Raw genomic sequence first — 27,023 nt, 5'->3', positions numbered from 1 at the left:
AGTTGGTAAATTTATATCCTTTCTTGATGATTCATTACTGGATTATTTTGTTCATACATTATATAGGTTTTCTATTTTGTTTATAAAATCTTAGAATCAAATGACATAATCTAGGCCCTTATTCAGTTTTCTTTTGCTCTTCATCTTTTGAAACACCTCACTGGTTATGAGCCTTCCAGATACAGGAAGAAATACTTAAAACCAAACCAGTCAGTTCTGCTACATTCTGATGGTGTTTTTGAAAGGTTTCTTCATGTAGGAGGTGGGGGTAGAAGAAAGATATACAATGATAAAACAACCAAAATTAGGATTTCAGGATTATAGGTGGAATGCAATTTCAAATTCTAATTTCTAGATGTATTTAATTATCTCTTAATTTGTAATGTGCTTGAAGTTTCTTTCGGTTTGGATAAAGAGTAGTTAGTTTCTTTCTCTTTTGGATAATCTTCCTTCTGAAGTATGAATTTTCATCCCAGGCAAGAGATTGGGAGTTAATAGACTGATAGGGCAGACTCGGAAAACTTTATAAGGATTCCTTTTCTGAGGGAATTTTGATGGTTTGATTAGATAGGGTTCAGTGCTCAGCATGAGTAGGAGATTGAAACCGGCCTAGAGAAGAGCTTGTTGTAAGGACAGGAGTATCAGTCTCCCTGCCTGTTGTACAGTTTCAGCTACCAGGAATTCTTTAAGTGCTGTGAATCCCAGGGATTAAGTGTGACAGGGTAATAGTTACACCCATTATAGCTGAGAATTGTTTGCACTCTTGTTTCCTATACGCATGTTCTCCTTCTACATTTTTTGAGTTTGCTGTATGTATTTGACAGCTGTGCATCAGCAGTATTTTTATAGTTCAAAATACTGTAAAGAGAATGCGTTATAGCTGTAACTTTATATTTTCTCTCTTTTTGACCCTCTAGTAGCAGGGTCTGTTTGTGTTTATGACTGTCTTTATAAAATAGTGGGAAATAAACACCAAGCAAATTTGAATTCTAAGATTTATTGTTGCAGAGGATAAAATCTAAAGCCATCATAAATTACCAGAGAGATATAAAAATGAATGTGACCATCCACACTCAGTTTGCTTTTCTTCTTGATTTGTTTCCCTGTTCTGAGTTCAAGTTCTCTACTTATGCTTTCCTTCTTTCTTATTGTTATTCCTAGGAGTAGCATCCCAGGCAAGGCAGTTCTTCATCATTTCTTCTCAGGACTTCTTCCCTATATTAAAAAAAAAAAAAAAAAGAAGACATGGCCCTCCTAGAACCTAGCTTTTCTTACAAGGTTTATTTGGCAGATAGTGTTTTTTTAAAAATGAGTATTATGAAATCTGTACATCTTCCAGTAAAATGGCTTTCTATCGTGGGCACTCAGTTATTTACTGAATTAAATTAAATGAATTCTTGTGCTTGCTTTTAATGCAGAATTGAGAAATACCAGATCATAGGAGTCCCCAGAAAAGGATCAATCAATCCCAGAGACTAAAGACAACGATCACAAGTTCCAATGGTTTTGTAATTCTGCAGAGTCTAACAAAAGTGAACCCTTCGTTATTGGGTCACATTGCAAAAGAAGAGAGTGTGAACTCTGTTCATTCAGCCAAGTTGTTTACTACCTGGAATACACCAGGCACTTTGCTGGTGTTGGGATATGGTGATAAACAAAGTGAAGAAGGTGACACTTAACCTTCCAAGTTCCCTGAGAAGGTGACTTCTTAGATAGAGGGATTGTTTCTCATCTGCTTTCCGTTTTCTCTTCTCTTTTGGTCCTCAGACCAGGTCTAGGAGCTTTCTTTGTTACATTCTGTTGCACCATGACCTTGGGGCTCATATAACAGTATATTGTAATTACAGATGTACGTCGGAGATACTGTGGGTTCGGTTCCAGACCATTGCAATAAAGCAAGTATCACAGTGAAGCTAGTCACAAATTTTTTGGTTTCCCAGTGCCTATAGAACTTATGTTTACGCTACACTGTAGTCTATTAAGTGAACAATAGCATTATGTCTAAAAAAGCAAAGTACATACCTTAATTAAAAATGCTTTATTGCTAAAAAATGCTAACCCTCATCAGAGCTTTCAGTGAGTCATACTCTTTTTGCTGGTTGAGGGATTTGCCTCTGTTGATGGCTGCTGACTGATCAGGATGGTGGTTGCCGAAGGTTGCAGTGGCTGTGGCAGTGTCTTTAAATAAAACAACAATGAAGTTTGCTGCATCAATTGACTCCTCCATTCATCAATGATTTCTCTGTGATGCTGTTAGATAGCATTTTACCCACAGTAGAAATTCTTTCAAAGTTGAAGTCAGTCCTCTCAGCCCTGCTGCCATCTTTATCAACTAAGTTGATGTAATATTCTAAATCCTTTGTTGTCATCTCAGTAATCTTCACAGCATCACCAAGAGTAGCTTCCATCTCAAGAAACAACCTTCTCTGCTCATCCATAAGAAGCAACTCCTCATCTGTTCAAGTTTCATCATGAGATTGCAGCAATTCCGTCACATCTTCAGGCCCCACTTCTAATGCTAGTCCTCTTAGTATTTCCACCACATCTGCAGTTACTTCTTCCACTGAAGTCTTGAACCCCTCAAAGTCATCCATGAGGGTTAAAATCAACTTCCTCCAAATTCCTGTTAATGCTGGTATTTTGCCTTCTTCCTGTGAATCACAAATATTCTTAATGGCACCTAAAATGGTGAATCCTTTCCAGAAAGATTTTAATTTATTAGGTTGGTGCAAAAGTAATTGTGGTTTTTGTAATTATTTTTAACCTTTTAAACTGCAATTACTTTTGCACTCATACCTTGCCCAGATCCATTAGAGGAATCACTATCTGTGACAGCTATGGCCTTACGAAATGTATTTCTTGAATAATAAGACTTGAATGCCAAAATTACTCATTTTATTATTATTATTATTATATGCCACTTTTAATTAATTAATTTATATTTATTTATTTATTTATATTAGTTTCAGGTGCACAAGACAAAGTAATACTTAGACGTTTATCATTTACATCCCTCACACCATGTGAACCCCCCTTCCCCATTCACTATCCCTCTGACATCGCACACAGCCATTACATTTCCACTGTCTCTACTCCTAATGCTGTACTCCACTTCTTGTAAGTATATACATACATATATATATATATATAAAATTATAGTTGGCATTCATTATTCTTCAGCTTCAGCTTCAGCTTCAGGTGTACAGTGCAGTGATCAGGCAACTACATCATCCCTGAGGTAGTCTCTCAAATGGGACAAGTGTCCATTGGATACCGTACAAAATCTTTACAACATTATTGATTACATTCCCCAAATTAATTTTCAAAACCCCGTGGCCATCTTGTGGTTACTGACTGTTTTCTAATCCCCTCACCTTCCCCCAAAATTATTCCTTGATCCATGGGCTGCAGAATGCATGTTGTGTTAGAAGGCATGAACGTATTATTTATCTCTTTGTGTTAATACATGTTCATCCGAGCTCTTGAATGACCAGGTGCATTGTCAATGAGCCGTAATATTTTGAAAGGAATATTTTTTTCTGATCTCAACTGTGGGCTTAAAATATTCAGTAAACCATATTATAAGCAGATGTGCTGTCATCCAGGCTTTATTGTTCTATTTCTAGAGCACAGGCAGAGTAGATTTAGCATAATTCTTAAGGGCCGTAGGATTTTTCGAATGGTAAATGGGCACTGGCTTCAGCTTAAAGTCAGCAGCTGCATTAGCCCCTAACAAGAGAGTCAGCCTATCCTTTGAAGCTTTGAAGCCAGGCATTGACTTCTCTTTAGCTATGGAATTTCTAGATGGCACCTTCTTCCAATATAGGACTGTTGCACCTACATTGAAAATCTGTTGTTTAATGTAGCCACCTTCATTAATTATTTTAGCTAGAGCTTCTGAATAACTTACTGCAGCTTCTACATTAGTACTTGCTGTTTCACCTTGTACTTGAATGTGATGGAGATGGCTTATTTCCTTAAACCTCACGAGCCAACCTCTGCTAGCTTCAGACTTTTCTTCTGTAGCTTTCTAACCCCTTGCTCTGGATTAGGCTTTGGCTGAAGAAAATGTGACTGATTTGATTTTCTCTCCAGACCACTAAAACTTTCTCCATACCAGCAATAAGGCGGTTTCCCTTTCGTATCATTCATGCGTTTACTGGAGTAACACTTTTATTTTCCCTCAAGAACTTTCCTTTGCGTCCACAACTTGGCTAACTGGTGCAAGAGGCCTAGCTTTTGGCCTATCTTGGCTTATGACATTGCTTCCTCAATAATCTTAATTATTTCTAACTTTTAAAGTGAGAGTCTTGTGACTCTTCCTTTCACTGGAATGCTTAGAGGCCATTGTAGGACTATTAATTGGCCTAATTTCAATATTGTTGTCTCGGGCAATAAGGGAGACCCAAGGAGAGGGAGAGAGATGGAGGAAGGGCTAGTGGGTGGAACAGTCAGAACACACACACTATTTATTGATTAATTTCATGGTGTTATGTGGGCATGATTTGTGGTGCCATAAAACAATTGCAATAGGAGCATCAAAGGTCACTGATCACAGATCACTGTAACAAATAAAAAACATAATGAAAAAGTGAAATATTGCGAGAATTACCAAAATGTGACACAGAGATACAAAGTAACAAATGTTGTTGGATAAATGGCAGTGATAGACTTGCTTGACACAGGGCTGCCACAAACCTTCAATTTGTATTAAAAAAAAAAAAAGGCATTATCTACAAAGCACAATAAAGCAAAGCACAATTAAATGAAGTATGTCTGTACTTATATGTGCTTTCTTCCACATTGTAAAGGACTTTTTATTTGTTGCCCCAGTACCTACCAGAATGATGGAACATGGTGTCGAGATATGGTCGTTCACTGAATAAGTCAAATTAGGACAATGCTTCAGAACCTTTTTCATGCTATGTTGTAGAAAATACGGAACAGGGTGACCCCTGTAGTGGCACTGGCTTAAGAGATTCCTTGGCCTTGGGCCCTCTGTGACTGCCTTGTGGGCTGAGGTATCAGCATCTCAGCATATGTGTCACCCATTTATGGCACTTCACACACTGTCCAGAAGCTCTGTACTATGGAGTATCGTGTGCTTTTGCAGGTCTCTGGATCTGGAGGTTACAGCTAGAAGGAAGTGGGGAAGAACAGCCTCCAAGAGCAAGTGTAGGACTATAAGCATGAAAGGCAGAATCCTATAAGAATGAAGACTGAAAAGAAATCTAGGAAGTTTAGCCTGTTGTCTGAAGGAGAATAAGTTTTGAAAAAAATTCCTGTAGGTTAGCTTGGGAAGATGGGACTTTAGCCTTTGAAAAGGGTGGTAGTTTCCGTGAAAGTCCCTTCTTTCTACTTTCTTTCCATTCTGGCCTCTCAAAAAAAAAACACACAAAAAAAAACAAAAAAAAATCATATACAAAAAGCACTTGGTTGTACAACTCTGTGAATATACTAAAAGCCATTGAATTAGACACTTTGTGTGGATGGTTTGTATGCTATACAAATTCCATTTCAACAAAGCTGTTAAAATTTTTTCTCTGCTGTATTTGAGTTTAAAAAAAATGAATCTGGAGGAAAAAAAATGTTGGTTGCTCTGTGCAAGAGAGTGTCTACTTAGGGGATTGGAATTACCAAGATATGAAATTCAGATTACCAGTACTTAAACATTTCCAAATCTGAACATCTAGAAATATTGATTATCTCTCACGAATTTTGTAACATTTTATAAATGTCACAGGTAGAATTCAATCCTAAATTATGATCAAGATACTATTTTATTTTGGTGGAAAAGAGTAAGAAACCTTTATGGCTATGTAATATAGATCATTGCTTTGATATGAAATCATTAGTCCTAAAAAATGTAATAAAATTAATTATTTGGTCACTTTCAAAGACTGATTTGCTAGTGTCTAAATTGTATAGCTATAAACAAAGTTACTTTCATACTCTGTATAATGTATTCCTTTTATTTTCACATAAACATGACCTGTACATTCCTAGTATGTGTAAAAGCAGCAAAACCATGAAATGAAATTTATGTATGACTTTTTGAAATTATGATCTCTTATCACTGATATGTGTATTTTAGAACAGCTATATTAGCTATCTATTGCTGCATAACAAATTACCCCCAAATTAAACAGCTGAAAATGACAAACACTTATCATCTCAGTTTCTGTGAATAAAGAATCCAGGTGCAGCCTGGCCGAGTGCCTCTGCCTCGGGGTCTCTCCATGTCAGGGAGGGCTGCAGTCTCATCTGAAGGCTTGACTGAGGGAGGATCTACTCCTAAGCTCACTCACATGGTTGTAAGCAGGATTCAGTTCCTCAGAGGCTGTTGGAATGAAGGCCTCAGTTCCTTATGGTCTGTTGGAAGGAGTTCCTTGATTTACGGGCCTCTGTCTAGAGTAGCTCACAACATGGCATCTGACTTCCATCAGAGCAATCAAGCAAGACAAGGTGAGCAAGCTGGTAAACCTAATTTTGAAAGCAACATTTGTAAGAAGTGAGTCATTAAATCACCTTGTACTCAAGGCAAGGGAATTTCACAAGGACGTGAATACCAGGAGGTGGGACTCAATGGGAATCATGTTAGAGGCTGACTCCCACAACATTCATCTCAGAAAGTTCTACATAATATATATTGTAACTTAGAATTCATTTTAAACTAAGAATATTGTGGCATCTCTTGAAAATATTAGTGATACTCAAAGATGTAATAAAGACTGGACAACAATACACTAGAACTGTTATCATATCACTTTCTTACTGCTCCACTATCCCTGGAGCATTACTTTTGTCCAGGACGGCTCAACACCCACTAAAACCGCCCTTAGAAAGGGGAAATGGAGTGGGGGGGTGGGGGGAGTCAGATAGGCACAATCCTGAAGTTGTGCTGTCATTTCTGCTCAGACCCATCTGCCAGAACATCGTTACATGGCCACACCCAGCTACAAAAGAGGCTAGGAGGTTTAGTTTTTGGTTGGGTACTCATGGGCTCAACTAAAAATTATTACTAAAGGGGAACATATATTCAGGGAAAGCTAGAAGCCTCTGCCCAAAGCTTTCAGCAGCATTAAAATCAATATCGCATGGCCATGCACTAATGCATTTTACTCAGAGGTGAGTAAAATCGTGTCCTCATTGCAGAGCATGTTACTCTTAATTTAGACAGAATTCTTACTGGCTTAGTTATAGGGCTTCCCAAACCACTGCAGATTAGGAGGAAGTGTAGTGAGAAGCAGGCATTTTGACAGCTGCAAAAATTGAGAGCTGAATGTCCAGTAACAAATATGGACATATAAAAGGCCGAGACAAAACCTAAGCTGGCAGTTCAGAGGAACTTGATATAGGGGCAACCAGTCCTGGGAACTTTAGTAGCCCCGAGGCATTGCTCATTTAACAACATTACCACATAGTAAAAAACTTAGATTTAGTAACAGCGATCCAGAGTCTTCCATTGTGGTTAAAAGGGAAAAAAACCATTTTGGCACTCTGAAAGAGGTAACCTTCATCAGTTTTCTGGAAAATTCATTTAAGTAGAACAGTCTATAAGAATGGGACTGTTAAATAAAGGAGAAGCCCCTCCATTCACAATACTCTTCACCTTTATTGAATTACCACAACCTTATTTGTATAGGAAAATTCTGAGTTCCATTTCTGGTATCTAGAATTACTGTTGTCTCAGAGTGGTTGGCATTAATAATTTCTTTGTTTTTAAAGAAAGTGTGTATATTAGCCCCAAATATTTCAAATTGAAGTATAGGATCGTCAGAGAGTTCTCCAATTCTCATATTTTTAACTCAACTAGCATAGCTAGTGTTGCCATTCTGATAGATTAGCCTTGAATGTTCTTTCCTGTTTCTCAGTCTGGCAAACTCTTACTCATTTAAAACTCAGGCCCATTACAAAATAAATTGTATTACATACGAAAAACACAATCCATAAGAGGAAGAAATGACAAATTAGACCATCAAAGTTAAAATTTGCTCTATGAAGGACTATGTTGAAAAGGTGAAAAGACAAGCTACAGACTTGGAGAAAATATTTGCAAACCACATATCTGACAAATGGCTAGTATCTATAAAGAAATTTCAAAACTAAACAGTTAAAAAAAGTCCAATTAAAAAATGGATAAAAAACACGAAGAGACATTTCACCAAAGAGGATATACAGATGGCAAAAAGATATTCAACATAATTAGATTAGGGACATGCAAATTAAAGGCACAATGAGAGAGACACACACTTATCAGAATGGCTAAAATAAAAATAATGACAACACTGAATGCTGGTGAGGATGCTGAGAAACTGGGTCACAGACACATTGCTAGTAGGAATGTAAAATGTTACAGACACTTTGAAAAACAACTTGGCGGATTTTTTAAAAACGAAGCAGCCACTACTACATGACCTAGCAATTGCACACCAGGGCATTTATCCCAGAAAAATGAAAAGTTCATACAAAAACCTGTACATGATTGTTTATAGCAGCTTTATTCATAATAGCCCCAAACTGGAAACAACTCAGATCCTTCAATGAGTGAATGGTTAACTGCTATGATTAGCGCTACTGAGCAACAAAAAAGAACTAATGATACATGCACAACCTAGATGAATTATGCTGAGTGAAGAAAACCAATCCCAAAAGGTTGCATACTGTGTGATTCCAAGTATATAACATTCTTGAAGTGACACAATTATAGAAACTGAAAACAGATTAATGGTTTCAAGGGGTTGAGATGAAGAGAGTAGTGGGAGGGAAATGGGTACGACTGTAAAAAAGACAACACAAGTGATCTGTGTGGTGATGGAAAAGTTCTGTATCTTGAGTATGTCAATGTCAATATCCTGTGCTATAGTTTTGTAAGGTGTTACCCTTGGAGGAAACCGAGTAAAGGGTCTATGGTATCTCTTGGTATTGTTTTTGACAATTGCATGTGAAAATACAATTATCTCAAAATGAGAAGTTTAATTTAAAAATTGTGAGCTCCTTAGAACTCTACTGGACTTTGAACTCCATGAGGGAAGGGATATCTGTATTTCACCAGCAGCCAGTACAGTGCCAGACCCATGGAAGACACTTCCAAAATGTGGGTTTTGCCATAAGTGAGAGGCTGAACATTTGAATGTAACCATATTAAGCACCCATAACTGACAGTACATCCCAAAATGAGGGGTATTTTTTCTGCTCATCCATTCATTTAAATACTATCCATTGAGCATCTTATGGTAGACATTCTTCGAAGTGCTGGAAATACAACAGTGAACAAAATCAGGCAGGAGGGGGAATCCCTGCTTTCATGGAGCTTATAGTTTAACTGGGGCAGACGATAATAAACAATGCAGAAATTATACAATTTTTTTTGTTTTTTTGTTGTTTTTTTTTAAATTTTATTATATTTATTGGGGTGACAATTGTTAGTAAAATTACATAGATTTCAGGTGTACAATTCTGTATTACATCATCTATAAATCCCATTGTGTGTCATCACCCAGAAATTATACAATGTTTTAGGAGGTGGTAAGTGCTACGAAAAAATTGTAACGCAGTGTTTAGGGGTTGAGGATATGGAAAAGGTTGTAGGAGTGAGTGGGTTCTAATTAGCGATTTTAAACAAGGTTTAAAAACAAAGAAACTGTGTCATTTGAGCAGTCATGAAGGAAGTAGGAGAAAAACCAAGCAAGGATATGGAGGCAAAAGGAACAGCTGGGTGTAAAGGCTTTGAGGTAGAAAGGTGTCTAGCATGTTCAAGGACTGACAAGGAAGTGAAGCCAGTGTTGGAGGAGACTAGTTTGGTGATGAAGTTCAAAAAACAACAAGCGTCCCGAACATGGAGAACCTTTTATTGTGTTGTAGAGTCTTTGAGTCCTTTGAGTGAAGTGGGGAGGCATTGGAGGATTTTGAGTGAAGCAGAGACATGACCTGCCTTATTTTAAAAAGGGTCACTCTGGCTGTTGTGTTGAGAATAGAGGAACAGGGTAAAAGCAAGGAAGAGTACTTCAGAAGCTATTTCCGTACTCCAGGCAAGAAGTGACGGTGATTTGGATTGCGGTGGTAGCAGTAGAGTCCTGAGAAATGATCCATTTGTACAATATTTAGATTTTGAAGATAGCCAACAAGATTCGCTGCCAGATTGGATGTTGGGTATGAAGGAAAGAGGAATCATTGATGATTCCAAGTCTTTGGAGCTGAGGACTTTGATAAATGGTGTTATCATGAACTGAGGTGGAAAAACTGCAGGGGCAAGGCAGCTTTGGGGAGAAGTTGAGGAGCGCATTTTGAATTTGAGCCATCTGAGTGGAGATGTTGAATAGGCAGTTGGATGTTCCAGTCTGGAGTTCAGAGGCCAGATGTACAGACTGGAGATTCAAATTTGCAAGTTGTCAGCATTTATATTATATTTAAAGCTATGAAACCAGATGAGATCTCCAAGGGAGAGGTACATATAGTGAAGAAGTCCAAAGATTGAGCCTCAGGGACCCCTTAGAGGTGAGGGAGAGGCTGAGAAGGTATGGCCAGTGAGAGAGGAAGAAAACCAAGAGTGTAGGATCCTGGAAACCAAGTGAACAAAGTGTTTCTTGGAGGAAGAGGGATCAGCTGATGGACTTTGTAGGTCTGGTAAAATAGGGACTGAGATTGGCCACTGGATTCAGCAATGTGAAGGGAACTGATGACCTCCATACATCGGAGAGGAAAACTTTTAGTCATTAAACTAATCTGTGGCTCATTACAAGGGCAAAATTAAGCTTTGGAAGATGTGTTTTAAAAAGCTACTCTGCAGTTCCTCAAAAAGTTATAGAATTACCCCCATGATCCAGCAATTCCACTTCTAGGTATATACCCAAAAGAATTGAAAGCAGGAACTCAGAGACTTACTTGTATGCCAGTGTTCATAGCAGCATTATTCACAGTAGCTATAAGGTAGAAGCAGCACTCATGGCCATCAGCAGATGAATAGATAAACAAAATGTGGTGCATACATGCATAAGATATCATTTGTCCTTAAAAAGAAATGAAATTTTAATACATTCTGCAACATAGGTGAACCTGGAAAACATACGAAGTGATATTTGACAAAAAAACAACAAATATTGTATGACTTTACCTCTGTAAGATACCTAAAATAGTCAAATTCATAAAGACATAATGCAGAATAGAGATGCTCAGCGTCTGGGAGCAAGAAGAAATGGAGAGTTATTTTTTTTAATGAGTACTGAATTTCTGTTTGGGGTGATGAAAAAGTTCTGGAAATGGATAGTGGTGATGGTTGTGCAACAATACAAATGTACTCAATGCCACCGAATTGTACAATCTAAAAAATTTAGAATGGTAAATGTAAATTCCACAATAAAAAGAAAGTATAGGATGCAGATAAAATACTGTCTAAAGTGAAATTGAATATATGTATGTATATATGTATGTATGTATGTATGTATGTATATATATGAATAAATACACACACACATATATATAAAATCAATGAATAAGCACAAAATGAGTTTTCCCCCACTTATTTCTTATCTAAGAACTAGGTTTGCTTTAGGTACCATCTATGACTTGGACTTCCTTCTAGATCTTTTAGTACATGTTTGTTACACTCCTTTCTTAATGGCTCGAGCCTTAGCCATTGCAATGGAAAAAAAAATAGTATCCTCTTATAAAGGTCATTATTATCAGAAGGGCAGGAGAAGAGTCAGTTGTTACAGAGTGATCCAACTAATTATAATTTCTGGAAAAAGAATTCATCTAAAAAATCTATATCTATCTATCTATCTATCTATCTATCTATCTATCTATCTATCTATCTATCAATCATCTGTTTCTCCCCTCATTCAGGAAAACTTTTCTGTCTCAAATAATGGCCCTTTCAAATAATGTTCTTGAATGCACATGTACATAATTTTCCTGCTTAAACCAGCATTTTTGATAATTTAGCAGGGCTGATATGGAGAAAACCTTGAGTACTGGAAGGTTTTGTGGCACAGCATATTTAATAACCGTGACAACTCAAGAATTTTAAGCAGACTCGCCTCCTTGTCTGGGATCTGTCGGCACCAGTGTGTCTCTACTGGCAAGCCCTTAAATGTTACTATTTCAGCCAAAACTGTGCTAATGATGGTCTACCAAATTTTAACAGGATATTTTTAAGACCTGATAGTCTCATGATTAAAAAAAAAACAAAAAGCTTTCCCCCATTCCTTTCAAAAGCTGCCACTCTAAAATATGTGGCAAATTAAAAAAAAAAAAAAAAAAAGGTCTAAAATTGCTTTACAGCCTTGATGAAACAAAGACTGGTGTGTTGGTGTGGCTGCAGAGAGCTCTGCGCTGCTTTTGTATGATTTCAGAGGTGAATTTAGATGGCTGGAAGATAGATGGCTGCCAGATGCAGTTTGACATAGATTCAGGCAGCTGCTCCTGGGCTAGGTTTCATTAGCTGGTAAGTGCGCCAGCAGAAGCAGCAGAGCGAGGCCCCAAATGCCAAAATGACAGTGAGAACAGTGGAACAATACAATATTCACTAAGTGATTTTAATCTCAGAGATTAAATGTCACCCAATCAGTTTGCAGGTTTTAAGAACTAACTCATATGAAGCCATTAGAAGGCCCAAGTCTTTGTCCATTGGGGGGGAAAAAGTTGTACTTAAAAATTTTTTTTATTAGTTTTAAAATGAAAAGTGTGTAAACCCATTTTGGTAATATACGAGTATAACTAAAAATCATGTCACCCTCCTCAACACACACAGCACAGTAAAAGCAATGTATTCATTATTGCAACCAGGCAAATATTCCTCAGTAAATGGACCCAATGTTGGTTTGTTTATCTGTCTTTCTTAAAATGAGTCTTGGATGAGCTTTTCGGGCCTCTTCCAGCTTAAAGGTCTCCCTTCCCCAGCTCTACTACACCCATTCTTCTTCAAAGAAAAACCAAGGTCTCGAAACAGGGCGAGTATATTTGATTTTTGAGACTTTATGATCTGCATACCTAGTGGTGAATATATACCCAGCCATATAATTGTGAATATTTTAAAAAATTTCCTGTGAAGAATTCTTGCTCTAACTAATTGTGGGGTCATAGTAATTATGAAACTGACTCCAGAACTCCCCATACTTGATTTCGACTCACGTGTTTTCTCAGCTGAGAAAGGGAACCTTTATTTAGTATATTATTTAAACTTACTAAACTTGTCTTTGCTTTTCTGAAAAGAGTGTTATGATCTAACCCATCAGTGATGCAACCATTTCATAGGGGGTAATTTTTAAAATGAAAATGAACACAAAATAATTGATTGGGCATGTACATATTTGAAAACTGCAAATCTAACCAGTCTCTGCTTTTCTTATTTAGTCTTAGGAAACTAATGCATCACTTACAATAGCTCTGAGGCATTACAGTGTATTTTTCGTTTTTTTCCCAAATGAGTGTGTGCTCAGCTCTCTTAATAACAATGGGAGTTGTATGTGTGCTCAGAGAAGAATAGCTTTCATTGTATCTTAGTATTTTTAGTATTTTGCTTAGTAATAATGTTGTAATACTACTTTTTTTTAGTCTACAGCATGGTTAAAGATTTAGAAAAAGAGCTCTGATTGAATTAGAAACTCTATGTGTTCAGGAGCAAATTAAAATGTTAATTAATGGCTATATGACACCCTACTGAGTTTGAATATATTCTGGGCTTGTATATGTTGCATACATGTTCTCTGAAAGTTTAATTTTCTTAGTTTACCTATCTGTAAACTTATATTTGAATGAAAGGAAATAATATCTTAGGTGACAAGGTTTTGGTTCATCTAAATCTTTGATAGTTGTTTCATAGTGATCAAAGCTTCTCCTCCCACGCCCTTCCCTCTTTTTTCCCCTCCCTTCCTCTTTTGGTCCAGCACCCATTATAGTGACCTAAACACTGAGACCTTTTTTGGTCTTATTGTATATACTACCCACAAGGGCTACGCTTGCAAACCTCTTTGCTAAAGGCTGACTGACTGTTGGGGTAATGAAGAGTCTGTTGGGTTCGGCACACTCACTTTTGGAGAACAAGCTTTCTGAATCCCTCACAGGGTCTCTCTAGGAGGAGAAAATGAGGCAGCATGTGTAACACATTTCACAGTATTTGGCAAAGGGCTCATTCTATAGTTTTATATTCTATATTTCTTTCCTTTATCTTATGCAGATATTCTCTGGAAATTTTCTCATTTGACATGTGTAAAAAACATGGAGATCTTCAGAGAAAAGTGCTATATAAATAAGTCTAAGATGCCGTTGTGGTTATTAGTATAATTACCAATCAATATAAAGCCATTTTAATTGTTAATAATCATTTTAATTTGTTTTTTCCCATAATTTAATTTTAAGCTGTAGTTTCTTACCACTTATGGCAAATTCTATTAATATAGTTATATACGTATGCTATATCTATTCTTCATTTCCTCATTCTGTTTTTTTGTTTGTGTTGTTTTGGTGGTAAAATACATATAACATAGCATTTAACATCTCAACCATCTTTAAGTGTACAAGTTCAGTGGTATTAAATACATTCATATTGTGCTACCATCCCTACCATCCATCCTCATAAGTGTTTTCATCTTGTAAAATTGAAACTCTATACTATTAAACAAGAACTCCCCATTCTCCCCAACCTCCAAACTCTGGTGACCGCCATTCTGCTTTAATTCTTTATGATTTTTGACTACTCCAAGTACTTCATGTAAACGGAATCATAGTGTTTGTCTTTTTGTGAATGTCGTTTCACATAGCATCCATGTTGTAGCATACTGCAGAATTTCCTTGCTTTTTACGGCTGAATAATATTTCAGCCGTAAAAAGGAAGGAGAATATTGTATGTATATGTATATACTTATTCATTCATCTATTGATGGACAGACACTTGGGTTGTTTCCATGTTTTAGCTATTGTGGATAAAGCCACTATGAACGTGTGTGTACAAATATCTCTTTGAGACCCTGCTTTCAATTTTGGGGAGGGAGTATACCCAGAAGTGAAGTAGTTGGATCATATGGTATTTCTATTTTAATTTTTTTAGGAACTGCCATACTGTTTTCCACAGTGGCTGTACCTTTTTACATTCCCACCAGAGGTGCACAATGGTTCCAATATGTCCGCATCCTTGCCATCACTTGTTGTTTTCTGTTATTTTATAGACATCCCAATGGGTATGAGATGGTATCTTATTGTAGTTTTGATTTGAATTACCCTAATGATTAGTGATGTTGAGCATCTTTTCATGTGCTTGTTGGCAATTTGTATATCTTCTTTGGAGTAACAGCTATTCAAATCTTCGGTCCTTTTTTTTTTTTTAATACATTTTATTGGGGAATATTGGGGGACTGTGTTTCTCCAGGTTCCATCAGCTCCAAGTAGTTGTCCTTCAATCTAGCTGTGGAGGGCGCAGTTGAGCTCTAAGACCAGTCGCCATTTTCAATCTTTAGTAGGAGGGGCACAGCCCACCATCCCATGTGGGAATTGAACCGGCAACCTTGTTGTTGAGAGCTCGCGCTCTAACCAACTGAGCCATCAGGTTGCCTCTCCAGAGGCTCTGTGGCAGCTCGTTGTCTTCAATCTAGTTGTGAGGGGGTGCAGTTCATTGGCCCATGTGGGAATCGAACCAGCAACCCTATTGTTCAGAGCTCACGCTCTAATCAATTGAGCCATCCGGCCACCCCATTTGGTCCATTTTTTAATTAGGTTATTTGTTTTTGTTAAGTTATCAGAGTTCTCTATATATTCTGGATATTAATCCCTTATCAAATATATAATTTGCAAATATTATCTCCCAATGACTTTTTACTTTGTTGATAGTCTTTTGATGCATAAAAGTTTTAAATTTTCATAAAGTCCAATTTGTCTATTTTTTCTTTTGTTATTTGTGCCTTTGGTGTTATATCCAAGAAATGAATGCCAAATCCAGTGTTGTGAAGCTTTTGTCCTGTGTTTTCATCTGAGAGTTTTATTGTTTTAGTTCTTACATTTAAGACCTTGATCCATTTTGAATAAATTTTTCTATATGGTGTTAGATAAGGGTCCAGCTTCATTCTTTTGCATATGGATATCCAGTTTTCCTAGCACCATTTGTTGAAAACATTGTCCTTTCCCCCATTGAAGCATCATCCTTGTCAAAAATCATTTGACCATATATGCAAGGGTTTATTTCTGGGCTCTCTATCCTATTCCATTCTATGCTTGCCTTTAAGCCAATACCACTGTTTTGGAGTCACACACAGTGTATGGTGGGGGCAGAGGAAGGAAAATGTGCATTACGCATGTGCAGTTTCACGTCCAGTGGGTACATCACTCAGCTGCTGGACTGTGGCAGCCTTGGTGAATCATGGCATTTTCAGCTCTGCATAGTAGTCCACTAGAAGTATAATTAAAAGTAATTCCACACCAGTGGAATAACTGCACCATTTCATACAGTAACCAAGTACAAATCTGTATGTTTTGAGCTTTTTGTTTTTAGAGCTAATGATTTTGTTTACTAGCTTTATCTTAGCATTTTCCATTTATTTAAGTGTCTAAGATTCAGTCATAAAATTTTACCCTGAGCTAAAGCTCTTTATAGAAACTTGGCCCATGTGTGGGCATATTAAAAAGAGAAAGACACGTTAAGATTTTTCTGATTCATGCTGCTTTGTAAATAGGTAGGTGGGTAATTAGATAGATGATAGATAGATAGATAGATAGATAGATAGATAGATAGATAGATAGATAGACAGATAGATAACCATACTGAAAGTTCCCATCTGAGTTTGTTTTCAGAAATGGACTTTAGCAGAGTTTTCAAGTTAAGCGAAGTGTGATATTTACAAGAACGTAAATTTGAAGATGAGAACTGGATCTTGAATTTAGGCTTTATTGCTTGTTGATTGTGGCATCTTGAGAAAGTTTTCTCTGAATCTCAGTTTCTCAAGTGTAAAACAGAATAGTAGTAGCTAGCTAGTTCTTGGGGCTTTAGGGAGTAGGGAGCAATAAAATGATATCAGTGTGCTTTATAATGTGTAAATAAGTCATTATACAGACTTAACGGTATAGTATTGTTAGTATATACTCCACAGCCAGCAGATGGACAGACTGATCTAACACCATTCTTTATCCAGAAAGGTGACAGTATCAATTTCAATCTCTCAAACAACACAGATTTATTGAGCTCTTATGATGTGTGAGAACTTCCCTCACATCAGCAGAACTTATGTGTAGATTTATAACAGCTATAGTTTATACAGTGACGTATTATTTATATAGCATACAGGCATTCTGTACATGTGCATTTTAAAGATATTTGAAGTAAGCACCCAACTTTGTTTAATGTGAGCTTGTTTGATACAAATCTTTTCCTCTCTCATTGTTGTTGTTGTTGGTAATTACATTTTCCCCACAGAGAGCACTGAGCATAATGCTACCTTTTCTTCAAGATTCAGGATCATTTAGATTGCTAAGGTAATCTGTTGGAACACAGAGTCTTAAGGCAGGGCTGTTGAGGGGCATGGTGCTATTTGCTGCTACTTTAAATGATCTCACATCTTATACCAACGGTTTTTAATCCTGCCCCCCGCCCACCGCCTTTCTAGTTGTTAGCTCTATTTTTTTTTGCTAGTATCATGTGCTTGCCTCTTTTAATCCATTCTCCGCTCTAATTTCCATTTACAATTTATGGTTTTTGGGCAAAAAAATTAAAATCTTTATGATAAACACTCAAGGAACACGATCTAGTGCATGAGGTTTGGTGCATGGGCTTTGTGATTTCTTCTTTTTCTTCAAGGATTTATTTTTGCTTTCTTTGTTAATTCCCTATAACTGGAGTCTCTCTGGATGAATTGTTTTGCCCAACACCACCATTTACTGTCTGCATCAGTTTTCTCTAATAATTACCATTGATACTTAAATAGCTGGTTACCAGTTATTAAAATGCTTCCACTTACATTGCCTCCCTTGATCCTCACATCATCATGAGAGGCAGGACATATACTATTTTTATATTTTACAGATAAGAAACTAATGCGTAGTTGGAGGTTAGTCAGTAGATTTTAGACAGGGGTTGCAGCTGAGTCTCCCAGGGAGGTATGATAGTCCAATTCCACAGGTCTGGGACAGGACGCAGATATATCCGTATATGAAAACAATTTTAACGTGCATCACTTTCCCTGACCCTTTTCCCCAGGTTACAGAAAAACCAATAGTGGCTTAACATGTTCGTGTGCAACATTCAACTAGAGTCGAATAATATTTCCCTGCCGCTGACTGCGGTGTTGCGACTTCACCCCACGAGCTCAGTGTTCCAGAAAGGAAGTTTATGAAAGCAGATGTATATTTTTGTGTTTTTCAAGAACGAATAACAATAGGAAGTTTTTATACTTTAATCATTTGTTTTAATAAAATGTAGCACCTTAACTGTATTTACTTAAAAGTATAAATACTGTAATTATTTTCTGTGGATTTTTGACACATTTTGGAGAACAAACTTGAAATCAATTAACACAGTGAAAAAGTTAAACCTATGTTTATTACTGGTCCCATAACCAACTGATGTGGTGGTCAGAATAGTTCGCCCCCCCGCCCCCCCAATGTTACTTTACATAGTGAAAGAGACTTTGCAAATGTGATTAAACTAAGGGTCTTGACATGGGAAGGTTATCCTGGGCTCCGTGTAATCACAGGGGTCCTTGTAAGAGGGAGGCAAAAAGGTCAAAAGGCAGAAGGAAATGGGACAACAGAAGCAGAGATTAGAATGATGTGTTTTGAAGATGAAAAAGGGAACCAGAGCCAAAGAGTGCGCAGGCAGCCTCTAGAAGCTGGAAAAGACAAGGAAACAGATCCTCCCTTGAAGCCTCCAGAAGGAATGCAGCCGTTGTCAACATTGTGATTTTAAGACTTCTGACCTCCAGAATTGTAAGGGAATAAATTGGTGTTGTTTTATTTATATTTATTTATTTATTTACTTATTTTTAATTGGGGAATATTGGGAAACAGTGTGTTTTTCCAGGACCCATCAGCTCCAAGTCATTGTTTTCAATCTAGTTGTGGAGGGCACAGCTCAACTGGCCCATGTGGGAATCGAACCGGCGATGTTGATGCTATGAGCACTGTGCTCTAACCAACTGAGCCAGCCGGCCACCCGGATTGGTGTCATTTTAAGCCACTGGCAGCAATAAGAAACTAATATAACTGAGAAGTATAAAATGCAGATTCCTAAGCCTCTCCCACAGAGATAAGGTTTTAGCAGAGCTGGGTGGAGTCCAGAGATGTGGGGTTAAACTAGTCCCTAGATTAGGTGATTCAGTGACCTGTGGTCCTGGGACCTCCCCTACAGTTACAAACATACCCAAAAGGCCATTTATTTTTTTTCCCTTTGAAGCCTAGAAGTGGGTAGTCCTAGCATCAGGTCTCTTCCGCTCATCAGCTCAGTGACGTCATAGAGGACCCAGGCTCCACGTCACCTTATACCCCATCTCCCTCAGCACGTGGGACTTCTGTCCTTAGTCTTCTTCCAGCAGGAACCACAGCCTCACAGCCAGGAAGGAGAGAGAGCGCTCTTCCTGCATGCCTGTGTGTCTCCCACTTTTTAAATCAAAGGAAAAATTCTTTCCCAGGGCTTCCAGCCAGCTTCCCCTTCCACCTCATTAGCCAGAACTGTGTCGCCAGCAACACAGGAGGCTCAACAGTAAGAAACTTCAAGTAACGTCTCAAACCATTATCCTGTTCTTCTCCTGGGGAAACTGTGCATCCCCTCAAACAACACTTCCCTCTCATCGAGCTGTTGCCTCCCTCCTCCAAGAGGATCCTTTAGGGCCAGATCCTTGTACCTTTAAAATCACCTCATGTACCACCAGTGGCACCCTGCACTTTGGGGAAAAAAAAAGCATTATCCTATTTAATCTTTATTAACTGTGGGGTGGGTAACGTTTCCCCTTTTTTACAGCTAAGCATCAGAGATTGAGAAATGCGACCAAGGTTCCTAAGTGTCAGATCTGCCATAACCATGAAGCTGCAGCTCAGCTGTGGTGACCCAGTGGTTCTCAGTTGTTTAGTGTTAACACATTTTCAAAATAGTATTAGAATTTTTGACACATTCGAAGAGATTAAAAACTCAAAGCAACACCAAACAAATCAATCAATGCAATTCAGTCACCAGCCTTGGAGAGAGGAGTGACATGATCTTACTTTTGTTTTAAAAGGATCACTGGCCACTGTCTTGAGAGCACAGTTAGGGATCAAGAGTATTGCAATAATCACTTCCCATCTGACTCATGGTAAAAGCCAAAATCACTGCATCTGCTTATAAGACCCTCCACAACCTGCCCTGCCCCTCCCTGCACCCCCTCTCCTGCCATGCTCCCCCTCAGCTACTCCTCCCCTCCCTAGAAGTCCTTGAGCCTCAGGCACGTTCCCTGCTCAAGGCCTGCCTGCGTTTTCTGTTCACTTGGCTTGAATCTTCACCTCCTTCAGGTCTTTTCTCAAATGTCACCTCAGTGAGGTCTTTCCTAACCACCTCTTCAAAATCACACCCCCACCCCACACCTACACACCCAAGCACACGTTCCCTATCCTCCTTCCCTCTTTTATTTTCCTAGCAACACTTCATTGCTAATATAGCATATAATTTACTGATTTATTCTATTTTCTCTCTTACCCCTCACTAGTACATAAGAGTTACAATGACAGGGATTTTTTTTTTTTTTTTTTTTTAAATATTTTATTGGGGAAGAGGAACAGGACTTCATTGGGCAATAGTGTGTACTTCCAGGCCTTTTTTTCCAAGTCAAGTTGTTGTCCTTTCAGTCTCAGTTGTGGAGGGCGCAGCTCAGCTCCAGGTTCAGTTGCCGTTGCTAGTTGCAGGGGGCACAGCCCACCATCCCTTGTGGGAGTCGAACCGGCAACCTTGTGGTTGAGAGCCCACTGGCCCATGTGGGAATCGAACCTGCTGCCTTTGGAGTTAGGAGCATGGAGCTCCAACCGCCTGAGCCACCGGGCCGGCCCAACAACAGGGATTTTGTGTGTTTTGTTTGCTGCTACATCCCAGCTCCTAGAACCTAGGACACACTAGGCACTCAATAAATATTTGTTGAATGAGTATATTTTTTTATGCACAGCTCTGATGAGTTCTACAGGGTAAATTCTTGGAAATGAAATGACCATATTACAGGATATGGACATTTTAAAAGGTTTTGATACACATGAACAAACCCCGCCTTCCAAGGTTGAATCCATTTACCGTTGAACCTTAAACAATGCAGGGGTTAGGGCCACCAAACCGCCTCCCCTGCAGTCGAAAATCTGCATATAACTTTTGACTCCCCTCAATAGCCTACTGTTGACTGAAAACCATACTGATAACATACACACATATTTTGTATGTTATATGTATTACATGCAGTAGTCTAACAGTAAAGTAAGCTAGAGAAAAGAAAATGTTACTAAGAAAATCATAAGGAAGAGGAAATTCATTTACAGTACTGTACGTATTTATTGAAAAAAATCCATGTGTAAGTGGACCCATGCAGTTCAAACCCGTGTTGTTCAAGGGTTAGCTGTACACGCTCATCAGTGGCTATGACAAAACCCAGGCCACTCTGTTACCAGTTCTACATCTCTGTAGCCAGTTTGGTATGTGGCAGTTATATTTCTTTTTAATTTATATTGCTTTGATTAGGTGAATTTGTATTTTTTCCAATGATCATCAGCTTCTGTCCTTTGCTCACTTTTCTAATTTAGTTTCGGTGTTTTCTAATTTAGTATTTTTTTCCTAATTAATTCATAAGACCTCTTTAGGTTGTAAGGTTCGTATGTCTTTGTTATTAACTGTGTCGCAAATTTTTTTCCTAGTTTGTCATTTTTCTTTTAATTTTGCTTATGGTGTTTCTGGATATATAGTTTTTTTAGTGTAATCCATTTTAACTTTAGGGTTCTTTTGCTTTATGTTTGGAAAGGTCTTATCTACCTCTAAGATCAGTTTTATTCATCGGTAATTTTTTTAGTTCTTACATTTAAAAAAATACATATTTTATTCTTTAGTTAATCTCTAGTGTTTTATCATATTGTGTGAGGCAAGAATATAATGTTCACATTCCCCTTAAATAGTAAACTTGTACACACCTTCCTTTCATACTATCGAGAAAGCCATCTAAAGAATATACTAAATCTTTATACTAAAATCTATTTCAAGTTTTTCAGTGCAGATACATTTATATTTTTCTTTTGTCAGAACCCAACTCTTAATTATCACATCTTTTTAATGTCTTTTTATTTTTTTTATTTTTTTCATTTGTTGGTTATTTTAAATAAAATTTTGGATCATTCTGTCAAGTTTAGGAATAGGTATAGCATTAACATCATAAACTAAAAATCAGATCATGTCACTCACATCCCCATGAAAAGTCATTTAGTGCCTTCTTAATGCCTTCAGAATATAAAGGCCAGACCACTTAATGGAGGATACAAAGCCTTCCTAGCAAAACTCTCTAGTCTTGTGTATTGCTACTCCCTGCCTGTGATTTACACTTCCGATCTGCAATATCCTATGCTCTTTCTCACCTCCCCACCTCTGCTGCTCCATCTGGTTTTAATGACCTGGACTAACTCCCATGTACCCTGAGATCCACCACCACTTCCCTGACTCCTTTCACACTGGCCAGGCTGTGCATGTGTCCATTGTCACCCTGTGTGTGGCTCTGTCACCATGTAACCCGCTGCATCACAATGATTAGTCTTCCCCGTGAACTCGGGGGAGCACCTTTTGTTCATTTTGTATTTCTGGTACCTGGAGTGCTACCTGTCGTACAGAAGTAGGTGGTATAGATGGATTAGAGGAGAATATCCGCAACTGGACAGAGGGAGATAGACTGTTGTAATAATCAAAGTGAAAGAAGATTAGAATCTTGACAAGGGCAGTTGATGGGGAAAACGGAGAGGAGGGGACATGTTTGAAAAGCTTGTAAGAGAAAATTGACAGGACTTTGGTTAAATGTGAGGGGAAAGGAGAGGGAAGGTGCCTTGAGACTTAGATTTCCAGCTTAGACACCAGGAGTACCTCGTTGGTGCCTTAACCATCTTTAGGCCTTCGGGAGGAGGGGCAGATTTAAGGAGGATGCTATTAGGACAATTTCAGATGTGCTGTGAGTTGAAGATGCCTTTATGATACCCAGTGGAGATGTCTAATAGGCAATAGGATAGAAATAGGCTAATTATATACTTTTATTGTTCAAACCAGGACCCTTTTGAGATTGAAACAGGGTGCTATTAATAATTATACTAGGACAAGCATAAACTAGGAATGACCCTGAAAAACTGGAATATATGGTCTCTCTTTATATGTAAAGGTCAGATATGAAGCTTAAAGAGAAAGATCTGCAATGTGGTTAATGATTTGTGAATCATTAGCATATAGATGCCCTGAGAGTGGGTGAGGTTGCCTAGGGAGGGTTTAGAGGATGAGCAGAAGAGAAGAGGGGGCCAAAACAAAACCACAGGGAGTGCAAACATTTATATAGTGATTATCAACTGGGAAAATTCTTTCAAAACACTCGTGTCTCCAAATTTTCCTGAAGATTCTGATATCCTAACCTATCATCCCCATCCCCCACTCACCTTGGTAACCCTCTCTGGTCGCAAATTGCAACTGGAGGTAATTTTTTAAAAATCGAGAACTATAGGTTTGTAGGGTGGGCAGAGGAAGAGGAGCCAGCGACAAACAAACAAGCAAAAACTACAAGTGGCCAGACAGATAAGAACCAGGAGACTATATAGTTGAGCCAAAGTTACTGAAAGAAATGGTTGGAGGTGGCCAGTAGTGTCAATGTGAAATGCTATAGAGAGGCTCAGTAAACGTGAGGAACTGAGAAGCATCCATTGGCCTTAGCGTTTAGGGGCACTGGTGCTCTTTTCTGGAGGTGGTCAATAGAGTTGTCCTGCAGAAGCCAGAGGAAGTAGGAGGGACTAAAGCCGTGAAGGGTAAAGATAGCAGTAGCCACCAACATAGCTGCTGTATTAAAGCAGGGGGAGGATTGTTTCTTGTTTTCAAAGTGAAGATAGAGAGCGCTGAGTCTGTAATTTATTGACTGCAGGAAGGAGCCAGTAGAGAGACAAAGGCTGAGTGTATAGGAGAGGGAAGAAATACCAGGCAGCAGTGCTATGGAAGCCGCTTTGCTCAGCCCCATTTCCTTGTCAGGGGTACCTGTGCTGTCTGTGCTTGAATGCCAACCAGTCTGTCCCCGTAGGAGTCACTTTGACTTTGAAAACCATCATTCAGATGTCTTTCTATTTGGTTAGCTTGGGTCTAGATTTTTTTCTCCCTCTTTTTCACTACAGACTCAAGATGGGGAGCGTTTGAGTAGAATATAAATTGATCTTCTGGTTTCATTGATTTGCTGAAATGTCCCTAGTGAAGTGTTGATAACCCATCAATCTAGATTTATGGGTTGATACGATATATCCTTATTGATAGATTTAGAAACATAGACTGCAGATGAACATAACTTGTTTCCCCGAAAATAAGACCCATCCCAAAAATAAGCCCCAGTTAAGATCGTCAGCCAGACGGATGCATTTAATATGTTATGACTATGTTCCAGAAGCTGACATGACTGTATTTGAATAAATGTAGATTGTTGTACATGAAAAAAATAAGACAGCCCCTGAAAATACGCCCTAATGTGTCTTTTGGAGCAAAAATTAATATAAGACCTTGTCTTATTTTCGGGGAAGCACGGTATTCCTTTAGAATATATACGACGTGGTATTGTATGTATTAGAAGGTAAAGTGAGTTTTAAACTGAGAATTGATTTTGTTTCCTTAAAAAACTTCATGAAGAAAAATATGTTAAAAAAGAAAAAGATATTAAGTTTTGGAATAGAAACTGTTCTGTGTTCTGATCTGCTACCTCACAGTAAGAAGTTAGTGGTAAGGTACACATCCTCCGAGGGAAGAAGGCAGGGACACCAGCAAAAGGAAAAGAGGCTTAATTGCTCTGCAAAGGCCCAAACATGCTCTGCAAAGTAAAGATTTCAGGCTTAATGTGCAGGGAACAAAAGGCCGTTGTGAACTGTGGACAAGAGTTGGTGAGAGTTTGTATTCTGCCCCTTTTTTCTGTGGGAGTTATTTCCTGTTGTTGACTAGCGTTCTTTATTTAGAACCACCTAGGTTCAGAATGCCTGCTAGCATGCAGAAAAGTGTGTATTTAAAATATAGGCTTATTTCAAGACAGTCTCTGAAAAAAGGTCGCACTACCTATGCACCGGGACAACACCACATTCCCCAAGGTCGAGAGAATGAAGACAGACGTGGGCTATATTCCTAAGGTCCCCATATCAAGAGACACAAAAGAAGGAAGAATCAAAATGTGTTTGGTATAGCAGTCAGTGGTCAACTGAACACCACGTGAAAGATATTTCATGGGGAAAGTGTGTTTCTGTTGTTGTTTTGTTGTTTTTAATCAACAACAAGATTTAACTTTTTAGTGCTAAATGTGATATTTGGCATATTAAGGAAGGAACAAGAAGTCTTCCATATTTTGTGAGGAAGCTTTTATCCTTTCTAGCAAGATAGAAGTTAGCCTGGTAGGTGAGAAATGTACCCTAAACACAGGCTTTAAACCAATTATTCTCTTATATTTGCCCTATCAGCTGGGCTTCCTATTAAGAACTTGAGTTTTATTGAATTTTATAATAAAGTCTCTTATTGGGGGAGGGGGAGAGAGAAAGAACAATTTATCAAAATGAGTGAAAGGAATTATTACTGAAATAATGGGAAATCAATAAATGCATGAAATACAAATATTATTCAATGCTTTATTAATAGATATTAGAAATTGTAGGAAAAAAACTTTATGAAGTTCTACTTCATGGGAACTATAAGGAAGAAAAAAAAACATTTTTTAACCTAATAAAATCTAAAACAACAAATTCAAATAGTTTATTATAACGTATTTATTTGCTTTGATGTTTTAAAAAAGAAATTACACATTATAGATAAAATAGATGCCACCTGTGTGTGCCTCTCCGATTCCATTACCCTCCTCAGTTTACCAGAAATAACCACTTCCCTGAATTTTTTTATCTCTGGTTTTTTATTCTATAATTGCATAGGTGTGTATTTATAAACAATGTATAACAATGTTTTGCATGTTTTAAAATATTTTAACTTCTGTGCTGTAAATCAAGAATGGTTCAACTGTTGGGCTGGAGCTAGAGACTGATGCTTGCTCCTAAAAGCAATGGTGTGGATCTCTTAATTCTTGGATTCAGTTGGAGGGCTTAAAACCAGCCCTTGTGGCGGTATTTACACCACAGAAATCAGCAAATGCTGCTGATAAGGACTTCTTTCCCCATTCCCCCCAGCCAATTGTTAAACATTTGCTAGCACACCACTGGTTTTTAACTTTATACCATCCTTGGGAGGATTGAGGAAATAGTCACTTGAATCATTTTCTGTAGGGCTTATTTTTTCATGGAACCTGTGTTGAGAAAGACTGCAGGTATGTGGCTAGGGTGTTTGCATCTCCAACTTTATTAGATGATGCCAGATTATCTCCAAAATGGTCATTCTGAGAGCTGTGCATTATCTCTTTATAATGTGCAGTTTTCTTATTACTGATGAAGTTGAGCATCTTTTCACATGTTGAACATTTGCATTTCCTCTTTTACCCCTTTTTAAAATTGGGTTTATATGGCTTTTTAAAAATTGATTCAGAATTCTTTATTTATTCCGAATACTACAAATTTTGTTGATTATATGAATCACATAAATCATTCGACCAGTCTTTAGCTTGCCTTTATCTTGTTTATATTATATTTTGTTTAGTTTTTAATGTAATCAAAGTTACTGATCTTTTTCTTTATGGTTTGTGCATTGGGTGTCTTGTTCTTAATAGTCAAAGTCTCTGCAGGAATCAGAATTCCACTATATGAGTCAACTAAAGAGACTTTAATAAAGGGCGTTTTTACAGAGATGTGACAAAAGTTGAAGCATGGAAGGCCAACAATAGGAGGAAGCTGTTACTGTCCTTAAGTCT

General features: G+C 37.9%; 1 protein-coding gene across 1 annotated transcript in view; it reads left to right on the top strand.

Annotated features, from left to right (window-relative positions):
• SERTAD2 (SERTA domain containing 2) overlaps positions 1–27,023 on the top strand; it is a 102,474-nt gene that overhangs the window by 43,835 nt on the left and 31,616 nt on the right. The window lies entirely within an intron of this gene.

Source organism: Rhinolophus sinicus, linkage group LG05 (genome assembly GCF_036562045.2).
Source record: "Rhinolophus sinicus isolate RSC01 linkage group LG05, ASM3656204v1, whole genome shotgun sequence".
In the NCBI taxonomy this organism is placed as follows: Eukaryota; Metazoa; Chordata; class Mammalia; order Chiroptera; family Rhinolophidae; genus Rhinolophus; species Rhinolophus sinicus.
The sequence above is the reverse complement of the archived record's forward strand: the minus strand, read 5'-3'. Positions and strand labels throughout refer to the sequence as shown.